We start from the raw sequence: 24,354 nt of genomic DNA on the forward strand, positions 1-24,354 counted from the left end.
CCAACCTAAGCTGAATAAGGCAAATTAGTACATCCTAACTTGGGACTTCCCACTAGTTAAGCCCATTTCTAGCACATCTATAAATTCAGCCTTTTCAGTTATTTCATTTTCTGGCTATGCAGCCACTAAAAAATGTAAGGGCGCGCGCGTTAAGTCAACTAATGTCAGCGTATGAGCTGAATAGCACTTTCATGCCTGTTCTCTACCCCCGACATGCCCCCTCCCCCCAAAAACCTCAATACCGTGGGTTAGCATGCACAAATAGCAAAACCAAGGCAAAATGCTTTACTACATGTTGCATTAGGCCATTTTTCACATGTTAAGCTAGACGATGGAAGAGAGAGGAATAGATGATGGATCAGTGGGGGGGTGGGGGGGGGATAGGGTTGGAGGAAAGGGGAAGGAGGGAAAATATAAGAAGCAATGTTGGACCTAGAGGTGGAGAGGAGGAAGACAAAGATGCTGGACAATAAGAGGGAGAGAGATACTGGTTCTTTAATAATATATTTAAGCACAATTAAAAAATTTCAAATGTGCGATTAATCATGATTACTAATTTTAAGCAAAATGCACCCCTCATAAATGCTAGTATTCTATAATGTTACCCTGAAATTCTATACATCACGCCCTAATTTCTGTATGGAAATCAAAGCAATGTGCCTCACTTAATTGGTTAACTAGCTAATCAGCGCTGTCAATTGGATGTTAAGCAATTATCAGAACTAACTGGCATTAATTACAATTTACATGTACAACTCACTAAGCATATTCTGTAACATGGTGCATGTAAATTCCAAGTCACACAGTTGAAGAGGGGTCATGGGTGTGGAACAGACATTTCTAAAATCTATACGCATTATTATAGAATACATGCACTCTGCACCTAATATAGGTGTTGGGATTTACACCAAGTAAAACAAGGCATAAAATAACATTACCAAATTTGGTCTTGTGGAGAGGCACTCGGTGTATTCTATATACCGTGCAGACATTTAAGCCTATTCTATAAAATTTAGGTGTACTTTAGAGAATAAGACTAGGCATATTTTTTACCGTGCAGGTTTTTCAGGCACCATATATAGAATCTAGTCTTCAGTGCACAAATGGTGCTTACATTTAAGCAGTGAGATTATAGAATTAGGAGACATGCCAGTAGTCAGTGCATTACATGTATATTCAGCATCTCTAACTATAGCCATTAGTTTAGAAACCCTCTATGATTTTACCTGTATGAATATCAGTATGTAAACTTATATACTGAACAATGCCAGGATTTACATGTGCCATCTGCACTACATGTATATGGCAAGATGTGATTAGGGTGGGACTAGGGTGGCACCAAAATGTACACCTGTATTTCCCATTTCTCTGTGCATAAAGGAATAAGTGAGGTCCCCCCCTTTAACCCCCCAGTGTTTTTTTGCTCCTCAGAATTGATAGTGCAACAAAATTGCAGCTTCTGAATTTAAATAGGGGCATTTAAATGTTTAGGTTTCTAAAACTGCAGATATACACATCTAGGAGTTGGCACTTGCATGTCTATATTCTGAAATACTCTTTGGCGCCTGTTAGTGCCCACACTTAGATGTCCAAGTCACCAAGTTGCCTCCATTGATATTTCAGATGTTGACAAATGTAAAATGGCTGCTTCCATCACACACAGTTAGTACATGCACATACATACCTGCACGTGTTTTAGAAAAGGTTCTATGTCAACAGATGGTTTTCTAAAATACTGCTAGAATTGGATACGACCTGACCTGGATGTCTCAATTCTGATTTTTACTTTGTATCTAGAATGATCGCCATTGATGAATACTGACCTGTTCGTAGATGAGAAAGGCCAACATGGCCATTCTGTCTGCCCAGTAAAGTGAATATGGTTGTAACCAACTTTAAAAGAGTTCAGTTTATTAATATACTTTCATTCAAGAAAGAAAGAATTGGAAAGGGAGGGGGAGGTAGCTTCGTAATGGGTAACACCGAATAAAATGCCAAAACTATCGAGGAAATGCGAATAAATCCTCCATGCTTTTGTAAGGGCTGAAATAACTGAGAAGCTAATGGGGAACTATATAAACTGATGCCTGAGGGTATGTGCCATTTATACATATTAAAGGCACCATTAATTGCTGTTCTATAAGGTAGCACCTAAGTGCCATGGTATCTAACTGCAAGAAGGCATACATGTGGGCGGAGCAAGGGCGAGACATGGGTGTGTCTCCCAGTTATGCATGTATCAAATACTATAAATTACATGTATCACTTGGCACAATTAGGTGTGCCATCATATGCCTGCCATTGACATTACATAAGAGAGCATGCCTAAACATGGGCACGCCAATGCTGACAAACCAATATTCTATCATAGAAACCTAGTGCCAAGATGCTGTTATAAAACTGACACTAACCCCCAAATTCTATATATGGTGCCTTAATAACTTAATTAACAAGCCAATCACTGCCAATAATTGGTAGTTAACCAATTAGTGGTACTAATTGGCTTTAATTAGAATTAACACGCACAACTTTCTAGGCATATTCTATAACAAGGTGCACATACTCAAATAGGGGATGTGGCCATGGGCGTGGAATGGGTGGGATGTGGATGTTTCAAAAAACTATGCGCACTATTATAGAATACATCCCATCTGCGCCTAACTTAGATGCAGGTATTTAACCTTGTTTTAGGTGGCTTAAATGGGTGCGCCTACACAGAGGCGTAGCCAGGTTTTGATCTCAGGGGAGCAGACTTTTATAAAATAGGCGCCAGCTGGTGTCAGCTACACAGCAGTGTCTGTGTTGTTGCTCAGGGGCTGTAGCGCGCACTGATTAATACAGGCTGTCTCTGTTGTGTCCTGCCTACAAGAAACAGTAAGTTTCATCAGGAGGCAGGACGCAGAAGAGATCCCTGGACTGGCCAGAGAAGGCAACCTGTCTTCTTAACTACAAAGTAAAAATATTCAAATCGTGACCATCACCTCAGGAATAGCACACACATTCCTTCCACTGCTAGACACCTTGTTTAAATCAGATAGGCTTTTGTTTGTGTGGTGACTCTACAGGATGTGAAGAACACTAGTCTGGAGCATTTTTACTTGGGTGACAAGTGCCACCAAACCTTGCCCTATAGTCTACTTTCAAATAGGGATAGACACTTTGTGAAATAACACAAACCACTGCAAAAAGACACCAAAAAACTTATACTGAAAACTTACCACACCATATCAGCCCTAACCCACCTATGAAAAGACGGTGCTATAAATATTACAGTGGGACCTAAAGAAGTGTTTCCCTAGGTGGTCCTGGAGTACCCCCTCCCCTCTGCCTTGCCATTCATGTTTTCAGACTATCCACAATGAATCTGCATGAAAAAGATTTCCATGTAATGGAGGGAGTATATACAAATCAATGTCATTCGTATCTATTGTGGATATCCTGAAAACCTGACTGGAAGGGGGTACTCCAGGACCAACTTAGGAAACAATGCCATACAACACAAAACTTACCACACCATAACAGCCGTAACCCACCTATGAAAAGACAGTGCTAAATATATTACACTGGGCGGGCTCTGGAGCATCAATTAACCTACTATTGGGAAACTGGAACAAACTGCACTGTTACACATTCCTACATAAATGCTACATGCTTGCAGAATCCTTCACCTCAGTCACACATGCAGAACATGGACAGACCCTCATCTATATAATATAAACCAGTGGTCCATCTAGCCCAGTATCCTATTTCCAACAGTGGCCAACCCAGATAACAAGCACCTGGCAGAAACTCAAATTGTGACAATATTCCATAATACCAATCTAATCCAGAATAGGGAGCCACAAAAAGAAAAAGAAAACAGAAAACACTATCACCACCAACAACAAAAATTGAAATAGAACCCCCCCTTCTCTCTGCCCAAGAAAGCCAGACTCTATAAACAGTGCAAGGAAAGCAAGTTTGGGCCAGTGAAGATTAACTCAAAATAACCTGGTCCTTAGCTGGGCCCTAGTATTACCAAATTAAAAATGCGACCATACCATGCTTCTGTGGCTATGTTCCACTAATGCTAAACTAACTGGATTTCTTGAAAGGATTATATACATTTAGGATGCATGACTAGGGACACAAATATACACTTATTTATTCAATAGCACAATTCTACTACTACTACTACTACTACTACTACTTAACATTTCTAAAGCGCTACTAGGGTTACGCAGCGCTGTACAATTTAACATAGAGGGACGGTCCCTGCTCAAGGAGCTTACAATCTAAGAGACAAGTGAACGGACAGTCCGATAGGGGCGTTCAAATTGGGACAGTCTGGATTTAGTGAACGGTAAGAGTTAGGTGCCGAATGCAGCATTGAAGAGGTGGGTTTTAAGCAAAGACTTGAAGATGGGCAGGGAGGGGGCTTGGCGTAAGGGCTCAGGAAGGTTGTTCCAAGCATAGGGTGAGGCGAGGCAGAATGAGCGGAGCCTGGAGTTGGCGGTGTTGGAGAAGGGTACAGAGAGGAGGGATTTGTCCTGTGAACGGAGGTTATGGGCGGGAACATAGGGGGAGATGAGGGAGGAGAGGTAGTGAGGGGCAGCAGACTGAATGCATTTGTAGGTAAGAAGGAGAAGCTTGAATTGAATGCGGTATCTGATCGGAAGCCAGTGAAGTGACCTGAGGAGAGGGGTGATATGAATAAATCGGTTTTGGCGGAATATGAGACGTGCCGCAGAGTTCTGAACAGATTGAAGGGGGGATAGATGGCTAAGTGGGAGGCCAGTGAGGAGTAAGTTGCAGTAGTCAAGGCGAGAGGTAATGAGAGCATGGACGAGAGTGCGGGTGGTGTGTTCAGAGAGGAAAGGGCGAATTTTGCTGATGTTAAAGAGGAAGAAGTGGTAGGTCTTGGCAGTCTGCTGGATATGCGCAGAGAAGGAGAGGGAGGAGACAAAGATGACTCCGAGGTTGCGGGCAGATGAGACTGGGAGGATGAGGATGTTATCAACTGAGATAGAAAGTGGAGGAAGAGGAGACGTGGGTTTTGGTAGAAAGACGATGAGCTCGGTCTTGGACATGTTCAGTTTCAGGTGGCGGTTGGACATCCAGGCAGCAATGTCGGATAGGCAGGCTGATACCTTTGCCTGGGTCTCTGCGGTGATGTCTGGTGTGGACAGATATAGCTGGGTATCATCAGCATAGAGATGATACTGGAAACCATGAGATGAGATCAGGGCGCCCAGGGAAGAGGTGTAGATTGAGAAGAGAAGGGGTCCAAGGATCGATTCCCTGGGGAACACCAACAGATAGGGGGACAGCCACAAAACAACTTTTTAGGGTGGATCGTATTCCTATCATCATCGACCAAATAGAGGTAAGAGTTTTTAGTTTTGGCACAGGATAAGTCATCATCACAAGAATAAAATATAAGAAAACCAATGGACTGCATTAGGGGCTTATAGCCCATTTATGTTTAAGCAAAAGAGATCTGCAGGAAACAAAATATTTAATTTTATTTTGACTTATAAACCACTTGTCCCTGAAACATGCACAAACAACAGAATAATCCATTTGTGCACCTAAAAGGCTGCGCGGGGGAGTGAAAACAAATTAATCAAACTGTCTGTCTTCCTTGCATACAGTGGACTAGATGGATTACTTTCACTTCGATCTAATAATTGAAATTGGCCAGCTTTTTCTCCCTTCTCCTCCACCCCCCCCCCCCCCCCGCAACTTACATCTCTGTCCACTGCCCCGCGTCTTATACCTCTTTCCCTCTCTTCAGCTCGCTCTCTCCCGAATGGTCATTTTGACTGAAGCGTTCTTCTTCTACCGCCCGTGATTGACACAGCCAGCCAGCATCGGGGCCTCTCCTGAGGCGCGTCCCACCTTTGCGGAAACAGGAAGTTGCATTACAGTAGGCGGGACGCGCCTTAGGAGAAGCCCCGACGCTGGCTGGCTGTGTAAATCGCCGGCGGTAGAAGAAGAACACTTCAGTCAAAATGACCATTCGGGAGCGAGCGGCAGAAGAGACAGAAAATGAACGACTCGCGCGGGAGGGGGCAGAGAAGATACTGGTTTGCATATGGCATAGGCGCCATTTTTCTTAAAAATCTGTTTAGGGGAGCGACCGCTCCCCCTGCGCCCCACCTAGCTACGCCACTGCGCCTACATTTTGGTTGCAAGAACAGTGCATGAGTGTATTCTATAAACTACGCATAACTTTAGGCACAGTTTATAGAATCACTCTAACTGCGTGGTTTTACAGTGCCAATTTTTAAGGCGCCATATATAGAATTTCCCCCTAGGAGCACAGCCTTGCGGCACCTAAACTGAGATGCCAGTTTATAGAATTGCCCCATAATTGCTTAGTGCCTATCTATCTCTGTGACAAATAAATGCGCTGGCGATTTACATGTTCACATAAACTCAGCTTAAGAAATAAAGGTGTTGGTGATTTACAGGCTCACAGCTTAAGAAGATTGTTGAAGGAAAGAGCTCATCTTCAAAACTGACATCTTTGTAAAAACCTTGCAACTTAATATTAACAAAGCCTTATAACGAAAGGCTACCAAAAGGTTTGCTGACATGGCTTTTCCGGCCGGTTTCTGAGGCACCTTAGACTTGGTAAAATGACTGGCAGTAAGAATCAGTTGCAGCGCCAGCCAGTTAGCAGTCATGAGCATCTGGCTGTCCTCCCAAATCCCCAGCAAACAAAGCTGTGGTGAAAACTCCATGTGGACCCAAAGCATAAGAACATGAGAGTAGCCATAATGGGTCAGACCAATGGTCCATCTAGCCCAGTATCCTGTTTCCATCAGTGGCCAAGCCAGGTCACAAGTACCTGGCAGAAACCCAAATCATGGCAACATTCCATATTACAAATCCCAGGGCAAGCAGTTGCTTTCCCATGTTTATCTCAGTAGCAGACTATGGACATTTCCTCCAGGAACTTGTCCAAACCGCTGTTACCACATCTTCAAGCAAAGAGTTCCAGAGCTTAACTATTCATTAAGTGAAAAAATATTTCCTCCTATTTGTTTTAAAAGTATCTCCTTGTAACTTCATTGAGTGTCCCCTAGTCTTTGTACTTTTGGAACAAGTAAAAAAATTGATTTACTTCTACTCGTTCTACACCACTCAAGATTTTGTAGACCTCAATCATATCTCCCCTCATCCATCTCTTTTCCAAGCTGAAAAGCCCTAACCTCTTTAGCCTTTACTCCAAGCTGAAGAGACCTAACCTCTTTACCCGTTCCATCCCCTTTATCATTTTGGTCGCCCTCCAGTTCTACCACAACACATGCCCAGAAGTTGACCACAAACAGCACAACCACTACATGTGCCACTTTCTCCACAGCACGAAATAAGGCAGCCATGATGTATGATTTTATTTATTACAGATAATAATTTTGATATTTTTTGCATTATATATATATATTTTTTTTTTTGCATTACTGAATCCTAGCTATTAGATTCTAATGTAATTGTAATAAAGTGTTGTTGTCCGCATAATGTTTTTTTTTTGGGGGGGGGGGGGGTATCGATACCAAAATACTAGATTTCAGAAGGGTATGTTATAATTTGATACAGTCTGAGATGTATTATTATTAATATGTCTTTTTTATTCTTAAGTCTTCTCTACTGTCCACCTGGATATCTGGTATCTGACTATGCTTCATTTCTTAAATCAATCACACCTGTAGATGCTAAAGGTTGCCGTGACATATGAAGCAGAGGTACATAATAGGGAAAGTATGTTAAAGCTGGGCATTACTGGAAAAGGGAGACTACAGTTCAGTGCATAGACTTTGTATTAAGGCACTGCTGTGTGTGTGCACGTTTGGTGTGTCAGACAACCTGGACTGTGAAGAGTTATGCTAGCCCTTGCTCTCAGTAAAATACAGGCCAATGGCTCATAATAAGAGCTAGGCTTCGTAAAATCAGAATCATCTCTGATACAAAAGAGAGCTAGCTTGTAAAAATCAGAGATCACCTTTGACACAGTTACATTTCACTGTGGCAAGTGCTGAACTGGCAAGGGTGGGGGCAATCTACTCTATAAACAATCCTGAGATTGGCACCTGCAAGATGTCATGAGCAAGAGTTGCTATGGTTATGTAGAGATAGTACTGGGTCAGCTGCACCCCGGGTGAGAACATCCAAAGGGGGGGCTAGAGGAAGGTTTGGGAACATATGAAGTCATTCTGATCAACTGATAAGGGCTAGGAGCCCTGTTGAGACAGCTGGGGTCCATTGAAATGAATAGGGCCAAAATTGTATATAAGCAGCAGTTTGAGGAGTATTAGTTCAGACAAGACGAGAAGAAGAAGGAGACGAGAGGAGAAGAAGACCAGAGAAGGAAGACTCCAGAAGGCTAGAGAGAGAGGACGTGCCATGATATGCGGTTCCATTATGTGAATGCTCAACCTACCTGTATTACCATTGGTAAGATTGTAATAAACTATCTTATTATATCTACTACATACTGGGTTCCTTTCTGATTACAAGAGTCCATACTGCCTGACGGTGTAAGCCTGTCATGAGCAGATTCAAGGTTGGGAAAGCTAGATATTTGGAGGGCATATGTAACTTTGCCCAGAGAGAGATGAGACAGGCCACTGCTTCCGCTGCTTGATTAGCAAAGGCAGATTCTGAGAAAATAAACATATTGGTAGCCAGAGGATGGTTACTCCCTCTTGGGCTTCGAATCTGCCTTTGTAAATTTATTTAAAATTGCCCGAAGAGCTGTAAGTTCTAAACCCTTTTTCTCACATTTTTTAATATCCTTATCCAGGCTCCCGAAACTGCCATTTCTTTCTGTAGCTTTTAAAAGTTTTCCCTAACAAGTGCTGTAGTTCACTATCTCAAGGACATGAGAATCTGGGAAGCTTGCCCACTTTAGCTGCCTTATCAGTCCAGCACTGCTTCGGCAGAGGAGGCTCTACAGTTCACTTTTAAAAGCTCAGAAAGTGATTTTCTCCCCCCCTTTTCCGTTCGTTTTTTGTCCCTGTTCTATGCTGAAGTGGTACAAGTTAAACAGTCATTTACACAGGTATTCTTTTTAACCTCTCACTGTCTATCCTCTGTCAACTGTATTGCTCCTAAATCCATCTAACTAACTCCCTCTCTTATCTTTTTCATATCTTTCAACTCCAGTTTCATCTCTCGAAACTGGTACAACTTTTTTTTTCAACATATTCTCGACGGTGGACTTATGCAAGGGTCCTTCCCTTAACGCCGATGAGATTTATGATTCCCTATCTCTAGATTTTCAGTCTGCCTCCTTCGGCAGCACTTTCTGATACACAAACGGCCTTACCCTGGCTGCGGTCCCAAATGACCACCTTTAGCTGGGTTAATTTGTTTTTTAGTTAGCCAGTTTCCAATTACTGGAGACTGACCCCACCCTTTGTGTAGGTTCCGGACTTCTTTCAGTCTGTGGGTTGCTGCGCTTTCCCCAGTACTAATAAAGGGAGTTAGAAGCACCTTCTAACCTCTACCAAGGTACTTTTGAGGGTTTTAGGCTTTGTGCAGGACAATTTTTTGAGACTGGCCATTGCACAGTACATTTTCTTTGTCTTGTTTCTGGGCAAGTGGCCAACTATACATCGTTTACCGATTCAGCTCTGCTTGTGCTGTCTACAGACACTCACTGAAGCAGGATAGACACACTGATTTCAAACACACTTTTTACTGTCTTCTTACAGAGCTGTGGGTTTCTCTTGAGGTCTCTCTTTATTACAGAGAGCTGTTTAGACCCTATGTCCCTTGGTGAATACCCATAGGTAGTTTTTTTGGGGGGGTTGCCCTTATTCAGGTACTAATTTTAGCTGACCATTACGTTTTTTTTTTAATAGGTTTTTTTTGTTCACTGGTCTACAGTTGGCCGAGAGGTTTTATATTGGTCAAGGTGACCAAGAGTTCCAGTTTAATACTGAGGGATATTTTTGTATTCCAGTCTAAATTGACTGAGGGTTATTCCGGTTCTAGGTGTGGAACTGAGGGTTCTTCTTTTCCCCAGTCTAGCGTGACCGAGAGTTTGTCCAGTCCAGAGAGGCTGAGGGTCCAGTCCAGAGAGGCTGAGGGTCAAGTCCAGTGAAACTGAGTAACTGAGGGTTTGTTTATTTTTTTTGTCCGATCTCCTGACCGAGGTTGAGGGTTTTTTTCTTCCGGTTCAAGGTGAACCGCGGTTTTTTTTGTAATACAGGTAACCTTTAGCCACCCTGTCTTAAGTGTCTTGTAATGGATCCTGAGTGTACTCTCAATAAGTGGACGCACTAATTGATGGGCCAGGTTTAGACCGCGGGGTTTTGCTAAGTACCTTGACTATTACAAACACATATTGAGGATTTTTTGTTTGCATGCACATTGTAATTTTCTTTTTTGTTTTTGACCGGTTCAGCTATAATTGTACCTTTATGAAATTGACCTAGGCAACCTTTTCTTTTTACTTAGACTTATTCACAGGTTTCCTTCCCTTTTGTGAAGTATCCCTGCACACTGGAAAGTTCTGAAGACAGGTAAGTATAAAATTCACTTCATTTTTGTTAGAATCAATTTCTAATGAAGATTTAGTCAGTCTATTAAACCCCTTTCACACTGTAATAAAGTTAAGCACATAATTACACAATACCAGTTGTACCACCCTTTGTGCCATATACTTTTCTGACTATGACCAAGCCCAAGCCCTTAGACACAATTCTAAAGTTCTTCCAGAATGAAAAAAAGGCTCTCACCCGTATCTGTAAGAAATGGTTCAAAGTTTGGAATGCCAAGGATAAGACCCTTGATTGGCCCGTGTCCAGCTTTTTTGAACCTGCCAAATTACGTGGTTTAATTACTTACAACAACTCCCATAAAAAAATGAAGTCCAGAGATAAAAATCTCAATGCCATAGACAAATTTATTCTTATTGGGGAGCAAGAAGGTAATTCTAATCCTCTGCTCAACACCCAAAGCCCAGCACATCCACCTTTGGATGACACTGCACCCATGGCTGTACCTTCATATGAGGGGACTCCGCCTCCATATGAGCCAGGTCTTTCCAACAAACTTTTAAATTGTGGCATTGCCATTGGATATACGCCCATATCACCCCACCTTCTGAATCCCACACCTCCACTTCCCCCCACCCATCCCATCACTCTGAACAAGCCCACATCTGTACAGATCTCTGGTACGGTAGATCTGTCACCTGTCCCTGTTCCTTCCGGTCCAGGACCCATGATTCCAGGTGATGTTGCCCCTGCCATCCCCCAGCCCACTGATCCAGGTGCTGCCATTCCTCCAACCATTGTTCCAGGTGCCGCCACCACGGTTCCAGGTGCTGCTATCCCTATTATCCTTCAACCTGTCATCCCAGGTGCTGTTATACTTGTTCCTCCTCCCGTTCTTCCTCAACCTGTACCCCTGCCAAGTGTCCCTACTACTGCAATCCCTTCTAGCTCTGGACCAGAATCCCGGCTCCAGACCCGCCCTTCAGTCCCAAGATCTGTAACCTTTACACAGCCCTCTAAAACAGTGAACCCCTTGTCACTCCCTATCACTTCAGGCAATGCTAATCTAGGTCAGTTACAAATGAACTCTGTGTCTACCCTTGACAAAATAGACAAAGCTCCCAATGTCTTGCGACAACCAGAAGTTGCCAGCCTAGATTGTGACGAGCATATTAGGTGTGGGCGCTGTCATAGGTTGGGCCATTTTTCTGCCATATGTCGACAGTCTTTTCATAAGCATGCCCGGCGTAATAATCCCCCTGTCCAGCAATAGTTCCTCTTGTGGAACCCGGACCAAAGCCATTCTCAATAACTAGGCGTGGACCGTACCTGAGCAAATTATTTGGACCCTATAATCACTTTGCTCAACTGTACTATTGTGAAGAACAATGCTTAAACTATTAGATTAAAGATTAGAAGTTTGGTAATATTCTAGTTTTAGTAGTCCTACTGTCTCTTCTGACTTAATTCTAAATAGTGGTTACGTCCTACACTGTCTTGAATTACTGTATTATCCATATATGTTTTTTTGACCATACCTTGTGCTAACATGCCATGGTTTAATGCCATTACTTTATCTGATATTTACTTAGGAATAAAATGGTCCCAGTTCATCAGGCTTTTCAACTCCGGAATCCCCTGTAATAGATTTGTTTTAGCTAACTTTTTAAATATATTGTGCAACTCATTCTTAGAGAAAAAAAATACAACAAAATGGTCTCGTGTCCATCTGGTTTGAGCCCGAGTTACTCAGACCTACAAATGCATTCTTCTGTGCTTCATGCTTAAAGCTGCATCTCTGCTTTTCTCTGTGTAAACGCTCACACTGGGAAAGCCTGACAGTTTCATTTTTCTGTACTTCAAGGTCATGCTGAGTACTCTTCCCCCCTCCCCTCCCCTCCCCTCCCCTCCCCTCCCCTGGCAGAGAGGTGCCGCTATTTCTAAAACTTTGGTGTAACAGGATAAACTCTTTATTTCTTACTTGTGGGTTTTCTTTTTCTCACACCCTGCTTGTAGCATGGTAATGATTTAGTTATTGTCTGATTAAGACAGAATTCTACGGCACTTCCCCCTAAAGCCACCGGAAGCCCTAGCCTGCTTCTTTAAACATTCACTATGAACTCCCGCAAACTAGTGGTTTACAGATAGAGTTATCTATTCTGTTACTTTTTTCCTTACTTTGTTATTCACAGACTGGAAACAAAAAAAGAAAAAATGTGATCCTCTGTTTATTTTTTCCCTTACTTCAGACATCTGAATAATGAGGTCTTACTGTTCACTGCCTTCTGACAAAATCTCTTTTGATTAACAGCTGTATTTTCTTCTGCTACTTGTCTATAATACTTGTCTGTAGCACTGAACAGTTTTCTTTAAACTTTTAAAGATAAGCAATGCCGCTGACAAGATAAAACTCATTATTTCTCACTTTTGATTTTTAATAAATTCCCACCGTTTACTGGTTTCTGTTCAACTCTCTTTTAATTTATATCTGTATTTTCTGCTGCCGGAGAACTTTAAAGGAAATTCTTTCCCTTCCATTTTCTCTCCGACGTCACTGTGTGTGTAAAGATTTGTGAACTGTCTTAATCTTAGCAAGCGCAGATTCGTCTGCCCACAAATTAACTATTTTCTGTTTCACAGCTGCTGAATTACAGGACAGAGGACTATTTAAAATGCACTGCACTTTTTCATGCCCAAATTCTAGACTCTTTTATACTTGATCTATATTATAAAGATTACTCATCCAATACCCTAATAACAGCAATTTAGCTGATGACCTGGCACGCCAGGTAACAGCAGGTCAGGTGTCCTTTGGTCCTGACCTCACTCTGCCGCTGCATGTCCCAGATGCCTTCCCCATTTCCCTTGACACACCTCTGCCCACACCCCTCCCTCCTCTACCCCTCCCCTATCCCCCGCTGCCCTCCCTTTCTCTCCCTACACAGCCCCCCTCTTCCCCCTCAGCCCTCCCTTTCTCTCCCTCCTCAGCCCCCCTCTTCCCCCTCAGCCCTCCCTTTCTCTTCCCCCTCAGCCCTCCCTTTCTCTCCCTCCTCAGCCCCCCTCTTCCCCCTCAGCCCTCCCTTTCTCTACCCTCTCAGCCCTCCCTTTCTCTCCCTCCACAGCCCCCCCCTCTTCCCCTCAGCCCTCCCTTCCTCTCCCTCCATAGCCCCCCTTTTCCCCCTCAGCCCTCCCTTTCTCTCCCTGCACAGCCCCTCCTTCCTCTATGCCTCCTACCCTCATTCCACTCCCACACCCCCTCCTCTTCGCTACCCTCTCCCCCTGACGTCCCCCCACCCCCAATTTTTATTTTTTATTTTTTCTCTATTTTGCAGTCTTCAATTACACAAGCAGAACTTATGCAATGTAAACAGGCTGCTTTCTCAATCCTGATCATTTACTCAGTCCATACTCTCTTTTCTACTGCACTCATTCCATATGACCAAGCTGATGGGTTCAAAGCCTGCCATTCAACTTTATTTATTTATTTTAAATTATTTTTATTTTTCTGACTTTGCAAATTGTTTTTTTTTTCCTTCTTTTTAGCCACCATGGGGGCTACCATGATACACATTTCCAGTATAGTTTTGATTAAGTTGCGGAGGAAGGTAAATGGATGTGCGAATCCCATTCATTTTTGGGATAATTATAAAGGTTATAAGGAAATGATATTTTCAAATATGACAGGTTTCAGAAATGTTTGCACAGTAAAATGGTCTAGCTGTTCATGTATCATTGGATGTGCTTTCTATAAGTGCATATAAGTAGACATTCACATGACAGACCCTTAAGAAAGATTTTCGCAAATAGAGTGGGTACAGAGCAAAGTCATAGAAGGTCCAGAGGAATTTTTAAAAGTTTGAATGTGGTAATGTATCTGCTATCCTCTGTGCTCCATTTCTGTGTGGCCTTCTATTCTACCTAAAGCTTTTTGAGTTATAATGCTTTTTGTCTGTCTACACAATAACAACAAACAGTGTTATGCCCATATAATATCTATATCTTGTTTCTACTTCTCTGTATATGCTCTCAAACAGATCACATTTATTTACACACAACAATGGTTGAAGTCTCTACACAAACTGCTTATTTCTTTTTCATAATAATAAGTACCCTTTCCTGGATTAGGTATTTCACAAGAATGGGTATCCCCTAGAATTTACCCAATACTGAATTTCCCTAATTCTCTAAATTTTTCTGTTCAAAATGCTTTTCTGTTTCTCAGGCAGTATATAAGAATTACTGGCAACAAATTTGAATACCACATGAGCAAGCTTCTCTATCTCATGTCATTCCAGATCAGTGTATCATCTGCTGTATACCTACTGGTCACTTGTGCAAGGGCCAGGCCTATACTAATTTTACACATATGCAGATACCTGTCAAAGTTAAAAGGTACCTGCTTGTCTGAGTAGATGCTTTCTAAAAATTTTTTAACAAAATAATAATAATAAATAGAAGCTTATCCTTGCATCAAAGAGATTAATCCCATATTTGGCAATCTCTGCAAACTTACTACAGACAATGGTTTTCATTTTTGATGAGTTCCTAAAGTATTTTTATTCCTGTACTAAGTATTTCACATCATACTATTTGTATTTACAAACCTACTAGCAATGGCATAGCTGAGCACTACGATGCACTTTTAAAAAACTAAATTAATACAACTTATGATAAATTGAATTAACAATTGGCTCAATGCTCTGCCGCTTGCCTTGTTAGCTCTTCAAGCCACCCCATCTGCCTTTTTAAAGCTAATCCTGATAACAACTTGCCTGCCAATATTTTGCTTATTATCATTACTTTTTCTGTCTTCGATTTTCACAGGAAATCTCAGTCAGAAGAGGGGAGGGGTAATGATAGCCATTCCCCTGCCACCGGTTATCCAAAAGCTCTCACAGTTGGAGATTTGGTTCACCGGAAGTACTACATCCCTATTTACGTAGGACCCTTCCAAATTAGTCAAGTTATGAGACCACACATCCTGGGTCCACCTAAAAGACATCCACATCTACAAGGCTCCTGATTCAGTCCCTTTCAAGCCATCCCCACCAGCTCAGCAGTTACCACTGGTTCTGCAGCCTCCGCCACCACTTCAAGTTGATGGACTAAAAGAACATTTTCCAAGCATCTGACAACTACAAACATTATCACCTTACCTGAATGGAACATTGCACATCAAAGAGAGCCTACTACTGCACTTGCCATCTTTCCAGTGGAACCGTGTGATGCAAGTCCAACTACCCACAAGAGGACACTGTACTCTGTAGTCCAACAACTGTATTGGGACTTGTTGTACTTCTATTATTCCTAATTTTGGTTCCAGGACTAATCTATTATACATTTCAAAAGACTCACAGGTTTTTTTCAGTATACATAGTAATAATCACAAAAATCTACCCTAAGTACCCCAACAGTTGATTTACTCTGTTTTTATTGAAGCCCTATATCTAATCATGACTTGCCCTTTTTAATTCTATTTAATTCTATTATTCCTGACAAATACCAATCATTATTTGTTTTGTTTTATTCATTACACCTGCCTAGCTATTAAATGGCTGGTGCTCACTCTAATGAGCCTCTGAACGGTACCTGTCCCACTCATCCCCTAAATTGGGATCCTGGAATGGATGATGATCCTAACTGAGACCCTTTAACTAGATTTGATATTAATAGGTCCATGTTTGATAACTTTGAAATTTTCCAGGGATGTGGACAAATTAAAAACTAAACAGAATACACATCCAATAATCAGACCCTCTATCAGAGAACCTGTATATTTTTGGTATGTCACTTACAGCATTGGTCAAAGTGGGTGGCATCCTTGGTTTTTCATCCTCTATTGTCACTATCAAGAGGGGTACTTGATTAATTTAAAGCCAGAAATCATTGTTATACTTACATTCCCAGTAATACTGACACTGATGATTCCATTATTACACCTAGCAGTAAGATAATGACAAAACTATTATCTTGCCCATAATTATAAGACTACTGCAGGTTAAGCAGCAGGCCCTTCATATATAATGTAGGCCTATAACACCTATAGCTTACCCTTTGTAATACTTGTAATTGTAATGCTCCTGAGTTTGCAGTAGTTATTCATTATTTGGCCAATATTAATCCTTTTTCAATGCTAAAATGAAATATTTGTGCCCTCTTAACACCAGTTTTAGCTATATTTACACATTCAAAGTTTGACTAATGATAAACTTTGAATGAAAATTTTCTTTCCCCTGCCTTCCAACATCAGCTTTGTAATCATGATATATTAATCAATCACAATCATATGCACTTGACCTTATTGATTTAATTATATGATAACTAGATTTGAATGAATTCACATGTTTCCAAGTCTCGCTCCATCCTAGAGGGGTGGGTGTAAGAAAGTTGGGCCCCTTGGGTTGGTTATGATAAAAGGGGAAACCTAATGCTGCATTTCATCCAGCATATAATTATGTATCCACATGCTGACTCTTGCTATGGCCTTGTCCCTTATTGTGCTACAGCACCCCTGTCACCTCAATCCTATACATCCCCCCCCCCCCCCCCACAGAACTCTAAGAGCCCTCTGGAAAGGACGGCCACACCCACTAGTAGTCATGTGTGCCAGCCCCCTCTGAGGGGCCTGGCAAGAGGGGAATGAAGAGTTATGCTAGCCCTTGCTCTCAGTAAAATACAGGCCAATGGCTCATAATAAGAGCTAGGCTTTGTAAAATCAGAATTATCTCTGATACAAAAGAGAGCTAGCTTGTAAAAATCAGAGATCACCTTTGACACAGTTACATTTCACTGTGGCAAGTGCTGAACTGGCAAGGGTGGGGGCAATCTACTCTATAAACAATCCTGAGATTGGCACCTGCAAGTCGTCATGAGCAAGAGTTGCTATGGTTATGTAGAGATAGTACTGGGTCAGCTGCACCCCGGGTGAGAACATCCAAAGGGGGGGCTAGAGGAAGGTTTGGGAACATATGAAGTCATTCTGATCAACTGATAAGGGCTAGGAGCCCTGTTGAGACAGCTGGGGTCCATTGAAATGAATAGGGCCAAAATTGTATATAAGCAGCAGTTTGAGGAGTATTAGTTCAGACAAGACGAGAAGAAGAAGGAGACGAGAGGAGAAGAAGACCAGAGAAGGAAGACTCCAGAAGGCTAGAGAGAGAGGACGTGCCATGATATGTGAATGCTTAACCTACCTGTATTACCATTGGTAAGATTGTAATAAACTATCTTATTATATCTACTACATATTGGGTTCCTTTCTAATTACAAGGGTCCATACTGCCTGATGGTGTAAGCCTGTCATGAGCAGATTCAAGGTTGGGAAAGCTAGATATTTGGAGGGCATATGTAACTTTGCCCAGAGAGAGATGAGACGGGCCACTGCTTCCGCTGCTTGATTAGCAAAGGCAGATTCTGAGAAAATAAACAACTGGAATGCCATGTAAAACAGGAATTGTAAAAGGGAGAAATAAGGAATTACCTGGTTGTAAATGGGAAAGGAAAGAATCCCAAGTCAGCGATATGAAGATGCATGAGTTTTCTTTTGTTAAGAAACAAAGCTTTTGATTTTGAGAAGCTTTAGTGTAGCTCTGCTGTGTGTGAGGCCCTTGAAAGCAGCAATTGCTTAAAGTCTTGGCAGGGTTGTCCCAGTGGCCTATAGAAGGCACTAGGCCCAGAACATTGAGGATCCGCGATCAGGACAGCCTGGGATCATCATAGTAGGAACCCACAGATAAAGCAGCAAACCCTGGAAGCATTTACAATGTCTTCAGCAGCAGTGGTGGATGCTGTTTCAGCAAGCCTGAGTTACTGGGAAGCAGCAAGGATGAAGCATCGTTGAGCCCCATGAATCAGCCTCTCCCTCCCAGGGCCGTGCCAACACGGTAAGCGGGGTAAGCACCGCAGGGGGGCGCTGACCTCTGGAGGGCACCGCCCAGGTCCGCTCACTTGCAAAATCTTTTACCTGAAGTTGTGATTCTCCTCTCTCCCCTGCTCTTCCCTCTCCGCGTCAGGAAGTGAAGGCAGCCCAGCAGTGCTAACTGAGGCAGACAGCTCTGCTAAAGTTGCTTCAAAGAGTACAACCAGTGCTATATATGTCTTTGGTGTGGGAAGAACTCCTCATTCAGGGTGAGCTTGAACAACATTCAAATTAAAGAGAACAGGTTTGGAGGGAGGTGTGCAAGTGAGACTGGGGAGAAATAAAAAATAAATAGTGTAATTGTTTGTTAAAATCTGTAAGTGGTTCAAAGTTTTTTTTTTTCTGAGCATGTATACTGAGAGGAGGGCATGACTGTAATGATGTGTGCATAATTATCAGGTAACCTGAGATATCTACACCTAAAAGCCATTTCATTGGCTGATGGTTCAAACAGTAGGTTCAAAGAGGAAGAGCTGGTAAATGAAAAACTGATTGCTTTTTTTGTGTGTAATTACTAAATGTTTTGTGTGTAATTACTAAATGTTTATTTCTTATATATCTCCACCATTCATGATGTATTGTAAGCCACATTGAGCCTGCAAAGAGGTGGGAAAATGTGGGATACAAATGCAATAAATAAATAAATATAAAACATTCTGCTTGGATAGGAAGAGTTTGTGATATGTGAAAATACATTTTGCTTTAATGAAATTGCTAAACTTTAGAGTCAGAGACTTATCAATGAGGGATACATACAGTGCTTTTTTTGTGCCGGTACACACCGATACAGCTTACCGGCACCTTTTTCTTGAGGTCCAGCTCACTTGCCCACTCCCTTCTGTTCCTGCTCTCGCGCTCCAAAATCTTTTACCCGAAGTCGCGATTCTCCTCTCTCCCCTGCCCTCCCCTCCATGTCCAGCAATTCTCTCTCCCTTCCCCTGCCCTCTCCTCCATGTCCAGCATGTCGCCTCCCTCCCCTGCCCTCCCCTCTCCATGCTGGACATGGAGGGGAGGGGAGAGGAGAGCAGGGAAGAGAGAATTGCTGGACATGGATGAGAAGGGAGGGCAGGGGGCAGAGGAGACATACTGGACATGGAGGGGAGGGGAGGTCAGCGAAGAGAGATTCGCTGGACATGAAAGGCAGGGGAGAGAGGAGAATCGTTGGACATGGATGGGAGGTGAGGGCAGGGGAGAGAGGAGAATCGCTGGACATGGATGAGAATGGAGGGCAGGGGAGAGAGGAGAATCGCTGGACATGGATGAGAGGGGAGGGCAGGGAAGAGAGATTCTCTGGACATGGATGAATGGAGGAGTTGGCGGGGAGAGAGGAGAAATGCTGGTCTTGGATGGAGGAGAAGGGAGAGAGAATTATTGCTTTATATGGATACAGGGGAGGGATGAAAGAGGAGTGCTGAACATGGATGGAGGCGATGAGAGAGGAGAAGTGCTGGACATGGATGGAGGTGAGGAAAGAAAAAAGAAGAAGATGCAGATGGATGGAGATGAGGGAAATGGAAGAGAGGAGAAAAACTGCACATGGATGAAGAAAATAGGCAAAAGCTGGATCCACATTATACCTCCTCCAGTCAATTCCACAGAGGAGGACACAGCTTTTACTTATGGATGTAAGGCAAGAAATGAAGTAGAAAGGAGGAAAGTAAAGATATAAATGGAAAGGAAGCCCTGGAAACGGAGTTAAGAGAACAGATAGAGAGCAGCAGAATCAGAGACTCGGAGAATATGGATAGAAAAACAAAGTCACCAGACAACAAAGGTAGAAAAAAATCATTTTATTTTCATTTTAGTGTTTGGAATATGTCCACGTTGAGAATTTACATCTGCTATTTTATTTTGCAATGTATAGCAATTTGTTTTCTAAGAATATTGCTGACAATTCCTGTCAGTGTGGCAAGTGGTGAGCGATCATTTTCATGGTTAAAAATCATAAAAAATAATTTGCGATCAAGTATTTTGCAAGAAAGGCTTGTAAGCCTTGCCATCTTGTGCCACACGGGGGGGGGGGGGGGGGGGAACTGATAGTCTGCAGGGGAGCACCAGAGACCCTAGGCACGGCCCTGCTCCCTCCCCAACATGGAAGTGTGGCTAGCTGTGCAAGGTGACAGGATGATAGATTGGAGAACTTACAAATACTGAACACTTTACTCAAGATGGAAGATACCGCATATAGCTACATGAAAAAGCAAATGACTAAACTTTTGGAAAAAGAAACAAAAGTGAACAGTCATCTTTATTTTCTGACAATCTGCAAGAAGAATGACATCATTCCCAAAGGACTGAAGATCAAAAATCCTTTGGCTACTACTTACTTGCAGAAAAACTCTGCAAATGCACTAGTCAGAAACTAAGAAATGAACTTATACATCAACTCTACAAGAAGAAGAAAATGATAAAAACCCAAAGAGATGAAATCATAAGGAACATGGAGGAACTACATCCATACCTTATGAGCCAACTAAAGGAAGACCTGCAAAATATCCAAGTGAAAAAACAACACATTGCTATCCGCAAAAAAAGAAATAAAGCTGTCTTCTCTTCTGCAGAACCACAGAGAGAAAAACATGTAATCTCAAAGCACAGGCATTACTGCAAAACCAGCAACCCAAGCAACTTGGATACACTTTCCAATCCATCTGAGGTATGTGAGAATCAGAACACAAACAAACAAGGAGATCAAGAAAGTCTGCAGATGCCCTGCAGGCAAACCCCTACTGATCACACTATTAAAAATGCAAATCAAATAGGGATAGTAAACCTCTCAAACTATCAATTATCACTGCATGAGATCTCTGTAGTCTGGAAAGGACTTTCATTTTGTCCATCCAGCAAGCTGGATAAAATTCAACTATACTCAGACCTGGAAGAATTCTTTAGAAAACTCCACTTAAAAGGTACATTTCCACAAAAAAAGAGACTCCCAACAGACTGAAATACAATTTTAAACAAAAGAGCACATATTTCACCTCACAGGATGGTCAAAACAACAAACTGGATAACTACATAGAAAGTTTCAGGCATAAGGTAAAATCACAACATTCCAACAAACAAAAGAAAATTCTGCTCAACCTTACTCCACCAGAAAAAGAGGCCATAAAAACCCTAAAAAAACAACCAACGCATTGTCATCAAACCTGCAGATAAAGGAGGCTCTGTGGTGATTATGGACACACAAAATTACATTGAAGAAAGACTCAGACAGCTCTCAGACAACATTGGGGAACCCACATAGCATTATACAAAACAGCTGAAAGATCATATTAAAACACTTCCAAAACAAGTACATCCACATCTAAAAAAAACCTCACACCAAACCAACCTTCAGTGGGCACATTCTACATGCCACCCAAAATGCACAAACCCGGAAACCCTGGCAGACCAATCATATCTGGTTTTGGCACACTTATGGAGAAAATATCTGGACTTATAGAGGGGATTCCATGGAGAAAATATCTGGACTTATAGAGGGGATTCTTAAACCTTTTGTGCACAAGACAAACAGCTTCATACAAGACACTACAGACATTCTGAACAAATTAAAAAATATCGAAGTTACTACCAGGTGCCCTTCTGGTCACAGTGGATGTAGAATCACTATACAGCAACATTCCTCATGCAGATAGCATAGCAGCATGTGAGAAACTCCTAAAAACATCCACCCTAGACCACCAATACCGGAAACTATTACAAAATGAATCACATTTATTCTAACTCACAACTATTTCTGCTTTAACATGTCAGGTTCTCAAGATCAAAACACGCAGGCACGGACTCTGGAGCAATCGTGAGCCCTTGGACTGCTGACGAGGAGCGGCAGCAGCAGGCAAAAACCCACCAACTAGGACTGAACAGGACACAGGATTCTCAAGCAGGATACAGGAACTAGCGTGACGGGAACAATACTTCACCTGCCCTTGACTGCCATTCCCTAGGGGTTGAGCCCCTAGGTGCCGGCAGCCGGCAGGACTGGACGGAGTGGGTCAAGACAAACTTGATTAGACAGGGTACAGGGTCTCAAACAGGCAGGAAACAAACAAACACAAGCCTGGCTAGAACAGGGTACAAGGTAGAGGTCTCAAACAGGCAGGAAACAAACACAAGCTTGGCTAGAACAGGGTACAAGGTACAGGTCTCAAACAGGCAGGAAACAAACACAAGCTTGACTAGAACAGGGTACAAGGTACAGGTCTCAAACAGGTAGGAAACAAACACAAGCTTGGCTAGAACAGGGTTCAAGGTACAGGGTCTCAGACAGGAGGGACAGGAAACCAAAAGCAGACAGGATTCAGAAGTGCCCACAGGCACCCAGACAAGAGCAAGACAGAAGTGCTAACTGCACAAGGGCTTCAGGGTTCTCAGACAGGAGGAAAAGGAAGCCAAAAGCAGACAAGGAAGGAGCAAACAGGACTGGATTCAAGATAGGATTCAGGAGACTAAACAAGCAAGGAATACAGACTAGGAACATTAACTAAGAAGCAAGGCAAAGCAAGACAAGGCAGAAGTGCAAAGGCCCTGAATGGAAGAACACCACTTCCTTATCAAGGCCATGACTGATGATGTCACAACTACAGGACACAGGCAGAAAGCATACTGAAGCACAGAGAGGCTTAACACACATAGGTGCAATATAGTGGAGTAATTAGAGCCACGCTGGAAGCAGCCAGCACATAGAGACAGAGACAGAGCTAACTCAAGAAGAACAGACAGAAGCCAGCTCAGATGCTTACCGCCGGAAATAAGGTGAGTCCGAGAGGGGTCGTGACATAACAATGATATCTGTCTGCAAATCATGGGCACTGCGATGGGCACCAGGACAGCACCCCAATATGCTAAGCTCTTTATGGCAGAACTGGAAGAGACATTTTCAAATACATATCAGACTAAACCCCTAAAATACTACAGGTATATTGATGACATTTTTATAATTTGGACTGAGGGGGAAGAAACTAAAACAATTTTATAGTTCTTTCAGTACATACTATCCTACAATCAAATTCAAAATTGAAAGAAATCTCGGTGAACCTGGAAGATGTACTGAGCCAAATCGACAAATTAAACAGTAGTAAATCACCTGGACCAGATGGCATACATCCAAGGGTACTCAAAGAACTCAAGCATGAAATTGCTGATCTGCTCTTAGTAACATGTAACCTGTCATTAAAAATCGTCCATAGTACCTGAAGATTGGAGGATGGCCAATGTGACATCGATTTTTTAAAAGAGTTCTAGCGGTGATCCGAGAAATTACAGACCAGTAAGCCTGATGTTAGCGCCGGGCAAAATAGTGGAAACTATTATAAAGAATAAAATTACAGAACACGTAGACAAACATGGTTTAATGGGACAGAGTCAGCATGGGTTCAGCCAAGGGAAGTCTTGCCTCACCAATTTGCTTCATTTCTTTGAAGGTGTGAATAAACATGTGGATAAAGGTGAGCCAGTTGATGTGGAGGGGCATAATCGAATGAAAACGTCTATCTCCATGGGCGTTTATCTCCGAGAACGGGTCCGTGAAGGGGCGGACCGAACCGTATTTTCGAAAAAAAAGACGTCCATGTTTTATTCGACAATTTGTGAGCTGGGCGTTTTTGCTTTTCAGCGATAATGGAAAATGAAAGCGCCCAGCTCAAAAACGAATAAATCCAAGGCATTTGTTCGTGGGAGGGGCCAGGATTCATAGTGCACTGGTCCCCCTCACATGCCAGGACACCAACTGGGCACCCTAGGGGGCACTTTTACAAAAACAAAAAAAAAAAGTAAAAGAGCTCCCAGGTGCATAGCACCCTTCTCTTGTGTATTGAGCCCCCCAAATCCCCCTCAAAACCTACTGCCCACAAGTCTACACCACTACTATAGCCCTAAGGGGTGAAGGGGGGCACCTACATGTGTCTACAGTGGGTTTGGGGGGGTTGGACGACTAAGCATTAAGCA

Source organism: Microcaecilia unicolor, chromosome 9 (assembly GCF_901765095.1).
Source record: "Microcaecilia unicolor chromosome 9, aMicUni1.1, whole genome shotgun sequence".
NCBI lineage: Eukaryota > Metazoa > Chordata > Amphibia > Gymnophiona > Siphonopidae > Microcaecilia > Microcaecilia unicolor.